The sequence below is a fragment of the Bombus terrestris genome, chromosome 11, assembly GCF_910591885.1.
Source record: "Bombus terrestris chromosome 11, iyBomTerr1.2, whole genome shotgun sequence".
Taxonomy (NCBI): Eukaryota; Metazoa; Arthropoda; class Insecta; order Hymenoptera; family Apidae; genus Bombus; species Bombus terrestris.
The window spans coordinates 11,044,410-11,057,967 of NC_063279.1; the positions used below are offsets into that span (position 1 = coordinate 11,044,410).

General features: G+C 37.0%; 1 protein-coding gene across 3 annotated transcripts in view; it reads right to left on the minus strand.

Annotated features, from left to right (window-relative positions):
• Positions 1-12,783, minus strand: part of LOC100646717 (small conductance calcium-activated potassium channel protein) — a 245,250-nt gene extending 232,467 nt beyond the window's left edge. For 2 of the 3 annotated variants that reach the window (XM_048410394.1, XM_048410393.1), the window contains exon 1: positions 12,303-12,783. The gene's annotated coding sequence lies outside the window, so the exon portion shown is untranslated. The remainder of the gene's footprint in view (positions 1-12,302) is intronic. The other variant, XM_012313643.3, reaches the window with a different exon arrangement.
• Between the last annotated feature and the right edge of the window lie 775 nt (positions 12,784-13,558).

Consider the following 13,558-nt stretch of genomic DNA (forward strand, 5'->3'; position numbering starts at 1 on the left):
ATTCTCACCGCTATCTATTTTGAAGAATTTTCATGGAATAATAAACCATATTACAAATAAATGAAAATGTTCAAACATTATCAATAATATCAATTTAATTGGAAGAGGGTAGACACTTTACTCTAAATAGTAGATATATAAAATCGACTACTCTCAAATCGCTACAATTTTCCAAATCAACAGATCGGTAACTCGAACTTGCACGTGTTACAGGAGAATGCGCGTGCAACACATGTATTTCCCTATCATTCACATGGTGCAATCGCAAGAGAGAAATAATAATTCGGAAAAGCTGCAAAATTATAATTTATACGATCGGAAAACGAGCGCAGTTCCCTCGTACGTTCCCTATAACGTCACAAAAAAGTAGGAAAACGATAAATTTTACGAGCTCGTTTGCAAATCATCTCGCAGATGCGTTTAGTGCATCGATCGTAAAAGCAGCGGAAACTGGCATCGCGACGTCGATTTGTACAACGATCGCGACCGATATCGAAAGTGTGATTGATCTTGAACCCAAACGATCTCATGGCCATGGCTTTTCAAATCGCCGTGGAACAATTTTTGCACATCGATTTATCCGTTTTTATACTTCCAAGGCCTCCCCTGCCGCGACCGTACGAGCGTTCGTTTATTTATAATTTTCTCGACTCTCGATGCAACATCTCGAGTGTTGAACTGGTGCGCTGCTCGCCAATATTTTTTCTGCTTTAATCCTTTGCAGTCGCGAGCCGTTCTCCTCCCGCGATTATAACATGCTATTTCGATCTGTTCTCACCCTCTTGCATATTTCTGCGTTTCATTTCCCAATTTTAATGCCGCTCGAATCCATACGTTATGTGCTCACCTAACGTCGTGAAACCTCATAGGTGAATCATAACATAAATTAAACGGACAACGATTGCAAGGCTTTCTTAGTTGAAAGTATAAATTGTGCCTAAATTCGTCCTGAGAATGTCTATTTAATTTTATAAAGACTGTGGTGTGCAAGTTTCATGTATAATAGATGATCGAAGCGTTTTGAAAAGACAAAAACTAAAGCGTAAAATGGGAAATTCGAAGGACAATTAATCAAACACGATCTTGAATTTTGAATATTTTGTGGTTTATCGTGTGTGAGTATTTTTTGTAGTTATTTTAATTAAATAAAAATTGTTGTTGTTTGTATCTAATTCAAATTTTGACGCTGTGCATTTATTAACAGCGCAATATCGCGGAATATTAAAATGAACGTTGACTTAGCTCGCATGATATGCTTCCAAACAACGAACCATTAAACTACTCTACTTGCTAAGTAGAATTAACTAAGAGCTACTAACCGCACCATTATCGATGCAACCTCGAAAACATCAATACTGTTTCAACACACGACAATCCGTGCAATCTTCCCAACTTTGCACATTTATGTACTGAATAATTAATAACAATAAGGATAATAGAACAAAACAATGTATATATCAGTGATAAAATAGATCTTATAATATAAAAATAAAAATCTTCCACTCTCTTTTAAAGAAATGTCGACGAACTTATTACACGATCTTGTTCTATTCTACGTTTCTTGATATTCTAACGCAGCCATCGATGAACTATCGATATCGAAAGCATAATCCCTTGTAAGGGCAGAGCCTGACAAAGGTAAATCGCCTGTTTCGCAAATCGATGTGTCATGTGACCCTTGTCTACGTGTTGCGTCGAACGGAAACGTCAGATTCGGTGAAAGGCAATTTCGATATTTCAAGGCGTAACTATGCAAATGTATGCGAACGTGTAATCGAGAAAAAGAATGCGGCAGGACAGGATCGTTAAACCGTTATAGGGTGATTTTAGGCTGCGTATGATTATACGCCGCCCTGTTAATGCTTCAAATATCTCAATGGTTCTACGGTGTCCCCGCCTCTATCGTCTTTTTGGAATCTCGATGCTCTGAAATGCAAATTTATCGATAGCTCCGAGAGTTAAACATTCCTAAATGGACATTTTTAAATGCCTTCGGGGAAATTCCTGCTTATGTTTATTATTATTATTAAATACTAAAAAAAGTCTATGAGCTCGACGTATACCGTGGAATCTTGCATGTAAAAGAAAGATGAATTGCGCGAGGAAAGAATAACGTACGTTGCTTGGCGACGAACAGGCCAGGTGTTTCAGAGGTTTTGTAAAGAAGAAAAGTTGTGGAAAAACGAGGTAATTGAAGAGTAACATCAGATCTACGGCGATTTAAGGAAGGAAAGTAATGGATAAAAGAGCCACTCTGGCAGTTACGTTTTTAATATTATGCCTTTTTATGATATATTCGTTCTGTTTCACACGTTCCGCTAGACTATTATCTCTTACTAGGTTCCATCGCGTATTATGAATTTTCAAGCAAGTATTATTTTTAAAAATAGCCACTTCTTAAAATACATTCTATCGCGGTAGAAAAGTTCGCAATACCAGAATACGCTAATAATCAGTAACGAAATAAATAACGCTAGTATCTGTTTCTCGCTAATTATAAATTTATATGTTCTACCTTGTATTAATAATTAATTCATACATCGATGACATATCAGGATATTACGTGGATTTTACACAGACAAACTGATCGAATGCAATTTTTGCACTGACTATGATATATAACCTATAATACATTCTGTTTCAAATACATTTTCTGAAAGAGATACATTATTGCGAAGATACTATATGCATAACATTTGCATAAATGAAGATTATGAGATATACGTATATCTGATAGATATTTTAAAACAAATTAGCCACGACTAACGAATAGTTATCAATACCAAGGACGATTATATCTTAAAATAACATGAATTTAAAAATTTTATCTTCTGTTTTCATCTTGAAACGAGAACCATAATGTTCTCTTCATCGAATGATCCAATATCAACATGGAACAGGTTTTCTCTTGAAGCAATTATTAACTTATAGTTTCGTAATATATGATTCATCGGTAATAATAAACTTGGCGATTTTCGAAAATCCGTGCTTTACACATACCAAATTAACGAGTTGCGGGCGAAACGCATCAACGGCGATCTCCTTTCCAGCGTAGCTACGGAATCTCGATCAATAATTCATTTTGCATCTAATTTGCAAATTAATAGGTTTCAGTGTAGCGTGACCATTAGAGCGATCGATGCCAAGAAATAATTTACGAGATGAAAACGGTAAACGAACATAACGGCCCGTGAAATACTCATTCTAACACAAGCGAGTAATGCTTTTCCTCGTTTTATATTTTCTTCCGCTGTCGCAAGTCGGATGTATTTTGTAAAGTGTTCTTGATTTTCTTCTCTTGCAAAACGAAGCAGGGTGGCTACACTGCAGAAAATTGAACGGAAAAACGCGGAGATTAAAGGTTTTGCAGGTTACTTCAATATTCAACGAACTTATCCACTAATTGCTTCAAACTTTGAATATAATGATAAATTATTCTCTGCATGTGTTTTAATTATAAAATATTACATCTCTTTCAGAGCGCATAGAGTAACACGGAAAGAAAAGAGGAGCAGAAGGTTTATACATAATTCAAATAACCAGCCATTCTCGCACGACTTATTTACACGTTTACTTCATGACCAAAGAAACTTATTAAATTAAATTCGTTACAACGAACATCGTCCTCGCCGCACGAAAGCTCCACTTGATTTACATGTTCCGCTTTAAACTAGGAGCACATTATGCTGTCTGTTTCCAACGTTTTTGGTTATTTCCGTATACGTGAACTGTAGAAAAGGATCTTCCTATTTTAGAAAGAGATACGAAAAATAAGAATCCTAAAGATTAATATCCAAAACTTTATGATCGCTTTACTTCATACATTCAAATATACATAAAAATACAAAAAACTACGTGAACTCAGTCGGAGATTTAATTTCTAACTTTCTCCGTGATTTTATTGTCATCCAGTTTCGCTTAAAGCGTTCTTTTTGCCTCTGATTCAATCTTCGATTACGTTTCTTTCTTTGAAGCTCGTTCGAAAGATCCAATAGGGTCTTTGAAAATCGCAAAAGTTTAATCAATTTTCTAAGAAAAAAAAATGAACTATGATATAGTAAAAAATCACAGGAATTTTGCTTTGTAACGAAAACGTAATTTTAGAAAGATTGATAGATATTAGGTTATGTAATAAGTCTGTTCGCCATCCGGTTTTTTTAGGTTTTTATTTAGGTTTTCTAGGTTTTAGGTTTATTTGGCAATACCATAGCAGAGGACAACATAACAAATAATCTATAGAATATGATTCGAAATACGTGACAAAACAAACGATTCACGATACAGATATCCCGATATGGATAATACAGGGAATATTTTAGTAGGTAAAGCTGCAGTTAGCATAATGTAAAGCCTACGTCGTGTTACGTTAATATTTCACAGCGAACCGTCTCTGATAATACTCGCGATTAATCACCCACCGTGTTTGCAATCGTAAATTTCAATTCGCGCGATTAACGCGTCACAAGTTCATTAAGATTCTTCGGTATTTCGTTCGAGGTGGGCACGGTTCCGTAAAGCTCTAGCGTTAAAAACAAATACAAATACAATAATATAATGAAATTCGACGCGTTAAGCTTCATACCATCCTTTGGTAAAATAAGCATTAATTACCAAGATTTAATTTAATTTCGATATTGCTAATATAACATATCTCCGTATATTACATTATTACGTTGAATTAAATTAACATTAACGTATGATACAATAGTAAACTGAACTGACTAAATGATAATTGGATGTTCGAAATAATTAATGCTCCCTTCTAGCATTGAAAATTCCACTTTCCTCGTGTATAATAAAAAATTACAAACAATCAATGTCGACAAAATATATTAAGTCACTTATTACTTAAAAAGCTCGTTCTTGTCGAAGAGCTCTTCAACTACCGCAAACGAGTCTCTGGGAGTAACAAAATTACAGGTCGGCAAGCATTTGATCATTTTGTACCTCGTTAGAACTCTCTCAAGATCTTCTCATAATCAGATAATTGTGAAATCTTGTTCACAATGCTTGACCCTAACTCGATTATGATTAGAACCAATTACTTTTTTCTTTCTTACTTCTTAACGGGATAATAGAATTCGATCCATTCTACGTCAAACAAAAATCTATACTAACTAAAATTAAATGTAACTTAAGAAACAAAATACACTTAAAAAACCAATGATCGATAACTGAAACACGCGTCTCTTTGAAGAACATAATTAAAACTTTCTGAACAATACACGAAACTACGTCGTCCCGATTTGCAGAATCCAAAGTGAAACGGCAATTCGAAAAGAAAGATAGCGCATTCATCGGTACATACGTTTCCGTACATCAAAGGCAGTTTCATAGTCGTATTTGAAGATCGTGCTCGTTACGATGCAGCTTGTAATTTTCATGAGCACGAAGCTTGACGAGCTCAAAGGGGCAACCTCTCGTCATACGTAACTTTTAGAAGCTCCGTACAAAACAACGGGCACACCCTAGATGCGGTAAAGCGGCGTAACGCATCTCGAGGATAAGACGAGGAGGTGCACTTTGAACTTTCTTCCGGAGTCACGGCGCCTCTAGTTTTCCTTTCTATCTTTTCGAAGATCTGTCTTCCTTTCCCTTTCCCTCTGGTTTCTTTCCTGTGCTTGGAAAGCTCTCAGCGATACCCGAGACCTTCCACATCGAGTAAAAAAACAGTACCTTCCGGTGCTGCGTCCGAGGTAAAAATAAATCGTGACTCTATTTCACTCTAGCACACGCTCTCTTCAACCCTTTCTCCATTTTTCCTCATTCTCTTGGACTCTAGCAAAATTCAATTTGTTTCGAGAGAAGGGAGAAGACGCTTCACAAAAGCGTTGCTCTATTCTCTTCTTTTCTTCTTTCCTTCTCTTATCCGTAAGATAGGAAGAGAGGATTGAAAGTCGATTGGTTGAATGGATGGCATAGTTCGACGCGGGCCAGGGGTTTTTCAATTTTCCATCTCACGCCAAAAATCGACGGTGCAATCGAGCTGACACGACGCTCGCCTCTGAAATATACCACTTCTTCCGCTTCGGGTCAGTCCTCCCGTGAACAATCAAATACCATGGGATTCGAGCTCTATTCTTCTCTCGACGAAAAGACGATATTTTGATCTTAGTTTTCGATCCAGAGACCGAGTTATCCAATGGTCTCCGGTGCTATTGATGCTCACGGTCCATTTCGTTACCAACTTTCCGTTTCGTGTCTTCCTAATCTTATTTATCTTATTTGGAAAGTGGAAGCTTTTCCGTATGAGGTTCTATAAACCGTTAAATTTGTGAAATTCGAATTTATTCTCTAATATGGTGGTATCTCTGTCACGATTTTCATTGCATTTCTTGTCCGATAAGTAAGTTAACTCTAACGACGGATTTCTATAAATCTTGCCTCTCCCATTTACGCAAGAGCAGGTAAAAGAGCGCTCGGTCCTATCGGGTTCCTTCTGGAAAATCTAATCGCAAATATCGCTTACTCCGCTGCAGTAATCCTTTCGAATTTTTCTAATATAACGTTTTCGATGATATTATTTTAATTTTAAGCATTATGGAAATATATGGTTAAAAATTTGTAAAGAGTTCAAGCGAAGTAAGAATATTTATGGTAAAAGCTGTGGTAGAGGTCTTTAATGAATTATAGTAAAACAACATTTAGAGTTAAGTAGTGCTGTGGTAGGATATAAAATTTTTGCATCAAGCAGACATTATACGCCCTCATTTTCTCCATCCTTTTCTTTCTTTCTGCTCTTTTTTCCCTCTCATCCTTCGCTCTTTCATTCAAGATTCGTCTTCATCGACAAACTTTAAAATATAACCATTTAATAATTTCTGTAAAAGGATTTCTGGCATAAAATCTGTCAATTTCATTCTAAATCCAAATCTGAGAAGCGAATTAACTGCGATTTTAAAACGCCGCAGAATGAAATATTAAATAACGAAATACATCTTTTCAATAAAAAGTGTAAATTATTATGTAAAGTGCTAGTGAATATGCATAAATATCAGATACTAAAAATATTTGCTTCGACCAGGCGTATGTTTTGAAACAGATATAGGTAAACAAGGAACGTTCGATTCTCGTTATGCAAAACGTAGTTTGCTCCGGGGAAGTATTTTTTGTCCTTTTTGGTTAAATTTGAATCTATGCCTTGTCACGCTTATGCGCGTTTCCATGCCACGATCTCTACCCTTTCGCGTCACGAAAAAATATCACCACTCGCAAACTCTATTTGACGTATAAAACTCGCGCACTTCAAATTTACGGTTCTCGTTGAAGTATTTGTCAGTTTATATGTCCCGCTATCATTTTCTGTGATCTCCCGATTAATTATAGGAAAAGATGACATAACTTGTTATTTGCAACTCGTTCCATGTAATCTTTTTAACATTAAATTTTGAACATCGCCCGGAATGACCTCAGAAGGATCAATTTTTTAATATCAAAGGTAACAAAAAGGAATTGATCGGTGGCTTAGAGAACTCAATTATTAGAAGACTGGACAGACTTGCGAAAGATTCGGGTTGGAATCTCAGCCCACCAATCCGATTGACCCATTCTTTTTCTATCGGCGACTTCCAAGTAATAAAATCATCACTTTGCCCTTTATATTTGAACTTTAAATTTGGAATTAAAAATCAAACCTTTAATCTAGTGTAGGCTGTCATTTCTATATATTTTTTACCAATTTTTTTCTAGTTAAAGTTTCGTAAAACCACTGGATATTTTACATTTTAAATTTTAACCTTACATACTTATTTCATAACCTATGATTATTTAATAGATATCTATTTCATTTGCCACTTCAATGTGTATCACATTCTCCTGTGAATAAATTGTTAATCGATGAAGGAATATATGATTCAGTAACACATCAACAACATTACATGATTAAAAGTAACATTCTTGTTTCACTTCGTGTCTTTTTGAACGACCAAAGCGGGGCTCTCGCTTCTATCATCTTTGCTAAGATTACACCTCTCCCATGGGATCTACGTGAAATTGTTCTTCTGAAAATGTGTCGCCGCGTTCATAAATTTAACTCTACTCAATTTAAGTATATACAGGTACTTGCATGTATTAAGTATTTCTTATTATCAGCTTTTTGTTCCACCGTGTGCTCTTCAATCAGAAACTCGATTACATCCGCATAAAATTTTCTTCCGGCAATCCAGAATTATATTGATGATTTACATTTTATATAGCATGCAATAAACAATCTTCGTTTTCGTATAGATTACTTATGTCTCCGCTTACTTTATATTGTACCATTTCTCGCAAGATAAAAAGAGATCATAGTTCCAACACGCGAGTTCCTCATCAATCATCGGATTCGAATTCGATAAATTCTTGTCTGTTGTGTTGCATGGAGAACACCACACAGCAGACTCAAGATCGTCCCACGTGACAAATTGTAGCATCGTTTCCGAAATACAAAATGCGTAGGGTAACAATCCTTTATCTTTCCCGGCTCAATTTTTCTTTCGTCCCAATAAATATTTCTTCGGCGTAAGAAGAAATGTCTTTCATCTACATTGTATTAAATGTACCTATATTTCAATCATACGACGTAATCATTATATATTGACCATTAAGTTTTGATCATCTAAATAGCAACATACCTTTCTTCATTCGTATGACATATATATAACAGTTTTTAAAAGTACTTTAAATTTTCCAGCTCAGTCTGCGATAAATTCTTCGGCTCTCACGGATCGCGCAATAAATTACAAAATACAGTTTTTTCGCGCAAGTAGTGGATTCATTGATAAATCACACCAAGCCCACAAATATTCCGCAACAAGAGATCCTAAGCATCGGTAAGCTAATATTCGCCGTATCTTCTTCATTCCTTTGAACGGTGTATTTAATTTATTTTTGTTCATCTATCTATATTTACCAATTTAATATCGAGCAATCCGCTGCGGGTGTATATTTTTTAAATTTATCTTGTAATATCCTATTTTTGGAATAAGCGATATATCAGAACGAGTAGAATATCACAGCTGTATTACTATTAACGTGACGCAGTTACAATGTGCTTTTGTTTCCTTTACTGAATATAAACAGTGCTTTCAACATTCGAGGAGAACGTGTTAACGGTATCATCGTTCTGCCAGCGACCGCGTTCGAAACATGAAAACATCGAAGCATGTTTACAGAGCGCTTATGCTCAATTTTGAGAACTTCCAATACGAGCTTGTAGAAAAAAAGAAGAGCAGTGGATGAGTAATAACGATATTTCAGTGCAAAAATAGAAGCAGTCGACGAAGTGGACAAGAATGTGATCAAAGTCGAGCCACGAGGAAATATTCTTGCAAGGAGATTAACTTCTTTTAAATGGAATATTTAAATTTCCCCATCAAGGACAGTTTGTTATTGCGGCGTTTCGTGCATTTATTGTTTCAACGCGAACCTTGTCGTGAAAGAACATATTAACCTACGAATCTCTCTGCAGTCCCTGATACGAGCGACCTCCTATGCGAGCACAAACTTGAGAAACGGATGAACAGAACCTTTGAAAGTTTGATCAATGCTTAGGGGACCTTTTGCAAAACGGGTGGCGATGAAAAAGCAAGTTACAAGGAAGAACAGTGAATAAAACGGACAACGAAGGATCGAACGTTCTTTGCTGGTACAAATGAGATTTTCAAATTTCCACGATACAGAAGCAACTTTATTATCTCCCGACTATCCTTCGCTAAATTTTATCAGTGTACGTAATTAGACTGCTTTATGCAGGCGCGGACCAACCCTTGGAAAACAATTTATGCGAAAATTTCGTTCAAAGCTTGCCTACTCGTGCTTTATGCAAAGTACCACAATGAGAGTAACTTCATTTAGATACGTTTTAAGTTCCCCTTTGTTTCAACCGCAAAGTATGACGATTATATTCGAATTGGACGTTATTACTCCGTTGGTACGAATCATAATTCACCGTTTGACAAATTCTCTCTCCGTTTTGTTATTTAACAACTTGCCTCTTCATACAGAGATATATCTTCCACCCCGAGAATGAGTTTTCTTAAGGTGTCAGAGAGAACGGCACACCCTGCTACAACCTACTACATTTTACTACCTCTTGAAAAAATGTATTCCATTCACTTTATCGTTATCACGTCCCTCCTTTAGGGGTCCGTAATCCGACGAATAAAAAGTTCATTCGTTTCACTTATCAATATATCTTCTTCTTCGGCCCGTTACGATCCCATAAAAGTTACTTCGTGTTGAATTACGTTTCGTCTTCCATTATATCGTTCCTTCTTTGCCCAGTAATGCTGGTGTGTTACTTTCACCAAACCACTTCTAGAACCGTTTAATCTATCCCCCTGTATTATTACAATCCATCCCTACACTGTTTTACACCCCGTCTGTTCGCGCTATATAATAACAATGTTTTTCGAGCCTCTCACCTTACCGCATAAAGAAAACAAAATAAAACACGAGTTTCATTTACCTTTATACGTTTTACACAAAAAATGATCATGAAATCTTCGCACGAAAATAAAGAACGATTTCAAACTTTCCGCGTATTTCACAGAAAGTTATATATATTGAGAAGTTCCTACGGCGAAATTTTAATTTCTTCTTTACTCTGTTCAATGATACATTGACTACGCTCTTCGCTTTCATCGTTTTTTCTTTGCGTTTTCTTCGCCATATCGCTATGTACATACAGGCAAATAAATTACACGCTTCCAGCGCTATTTTTGCCCTTTTCAACGCCAGCGCGAAGAAAGACACGCAGCTCCTCGTTAAATACGTAGCACACACATTTTTTATCTATTCGTGGCTCCAATTAATAAACACCACCCTTTTTTCGGGCCTGTTAAAGCATGTCAACCCGGAAATTAGATAGTAACGATAAATTGCCCTCAATTTAATGATTCCTAATTAACTACAACACACGTGTTTACATTGGATATGTTCACGTATACAGGATGGTTCAGTTTATTCTACTTAAGTACATATTTTACTGGCATATGGGAATATTAAATACAATTTTTATTATAAAGAGCTGCTGTTAAAATGGGTTAATCCGAAAATGCGTTAACATAGTCATAATACATTACTCCCAATTTGATGATATTTAATTAACCACTGAAATTAACCACTGGTTGTGATTATATTCAAAGTGATCATGTATAAAGAATGGTTTAATTTATTCAACTAACATACATTTCTAGTCCGATGTGCAGCTTACAACGACAGTATTAAATTTCAAATTGAAGTCTGATTATTCATTTTTATTGTAATTGCAGTGGGACATATTTTATCATCTCTATATTTCTTTTAAGAACCTTTTGTTTTCTAATAGAAAGATCATACATTGAAAAGAATTGAAAAAGATTTAAATATTGAATATTAAAGCTTAAAACTTATACCGGATTGATACTGATGACTTATATTGGATAATCGTTGCATTTTGATTGCCTACATGAAAGTTAAAACATACATAAACCAAACACAATGTCACATGAAAACAAATATTATCATATATAACATTCAAGCAGATTATCGTAATAGATATCGCATTTTGTTTTTACTACGTATTTCTTATCATTTCCGCCTGTAACTAAATGAAACTGTTTACAAATCGAATTAAGAAGCTGCATATACGCCTATACTTGCAATGCATATATATCTGTCAAATAATTTACGATACACGTGTAGCGTGAAACGATTAAATAAATGATCTAAGCGTATTTTGAAATTCTCAACTTCTGTTTATATTTACGGCTCGCCTCGTAAACGTATACGAACGATATTACACGACGTCGACGATCGTTACACTACTAATAGCTACATGTTTTCATAATTTCTATCTAAAGGTTACCCCGAAACTTAATTGAAAACGAGACATTTCAAATAAGACGCATTTGCTCTCGTCGCCTAACGAAAGAATCGTATACACATATAGCTATAAAAGTTTCGATCGATCAGTTTAGCCAATTAAAACAATAGGAACGTGATGTAGTGTCATTGAACGCATCGAAATTGCATAGCAACGGGGACATCTAGAAACACACTCGTGGTATACCGCGGAAATTAATCTTCGTTGAAAGTAACGCGCTACGAACGTGTCACGAGGCGGCGTCCGCGTATAAAACACGAAGGATCGACGGTCGAAGTGTGCGCGAGACGATTCGCGTGAGGGGGGAGGGGGAACGGTTGACAGAATAGGCGGGCATGGTGTACCAACCGATCATAGTGAACGAAATACATTTCGAACCTGATCCGACGAGGTTTATTTTTCCGAGGCGAAGTTTCTCGCGTGCCAACGGTGCCGTTGTCGTACATTGAACTCTTACCTTAGCGTCCCTCTGCATCGAGTCAACTGCCAGCCACGTTTATCGGTCCGTGGTACGGCGTTTCTCCGGATGCATGTCCGTTGCGGTGGTCACGAGACGATGAAATCCGCGCCGTTGGACGGTCCTCTCGATGTCACTAATCCTTCCGTTGTCAATCCGGTCCTCGATTGGAGCACGCGGTAAAATCGAGCCGAAACCGTAAACGCTTCGCGCTCACATGAAAATGAACTCACAACACTGTTCGCCGGCTTTCCACTGGACCCCGTGCCTCCATCGAATAACCTCCCTCCTCGCCGCGAACGTTGCACGGGAGCAACGACAATTTGGCGCGCGCAGATTAAAATCACGCGAGTGTATATAACCGATAGAAAACACCGATCAGAGAAAGAGTGACGAACGGAGGAGGGAGAGAACGAGAGAAGGGCGCGTGTACTACCGCACCAGCCGGCCGACAGGACACACCACGACATACTGAAACCGAGGGTAGAAAACGTGGTTGCCTTCGCGACGCCCTCGTGCGTAGTCGGCCGGCATCGGCATGTTTCGTGCACCACCGTCTCGCTCGGCATTCAGGGCCGTCGCACTCGCTGTCGACGCCATTCGGGTCACGTGGTCGTGTCAGGGGTGAACGACGCGACGTGCTACGATCTCTCCTCGATGCTCCCGCATATATGTATTTGTTTTACTTCACGGTAAAAAGGGATAGTTCAGTCAAAAGAGACGAATAACTGCGATGTGCCCGGCAACGCAGAAGAATCGCCTGAATACATGTATACAGGTACTGCTTTATATTCTTGATACGGTACGAACTAACCTTGCATACAAACTGTTTACGTATATGCGTATGCTGTTTATACTATCGAGTTTTGAATTCGCGCGTTTTGTGAAGAACATGGTGGTACTGTTTCCAGTTAGATATTTGTTTTGAATTATGAAACGTTTGAATTGAGAGACGAGCAATGTTCTATGTTAGATATAATAATATGACTATGTTGTGAGAATAACTATTACGATAAGGAGGACAAATAGATTAAGTATACGCTATTGAATATGAAATATTTGTTGTAAAGTCGAATTATCGTAGAAATGCCATTTTCGAGAATGTATAAAACTCGATGTATGTACAAATGGCCCGTTACAACTCGGCGATTATTATCGATAATTTGCAAACCTAACATTATGCGAGTGCTGTGTAAGTATTTGGATAGAATATGTAAGCTTGCATTTCTTTATCGTCCTTTTTTAATAAAAGTGAG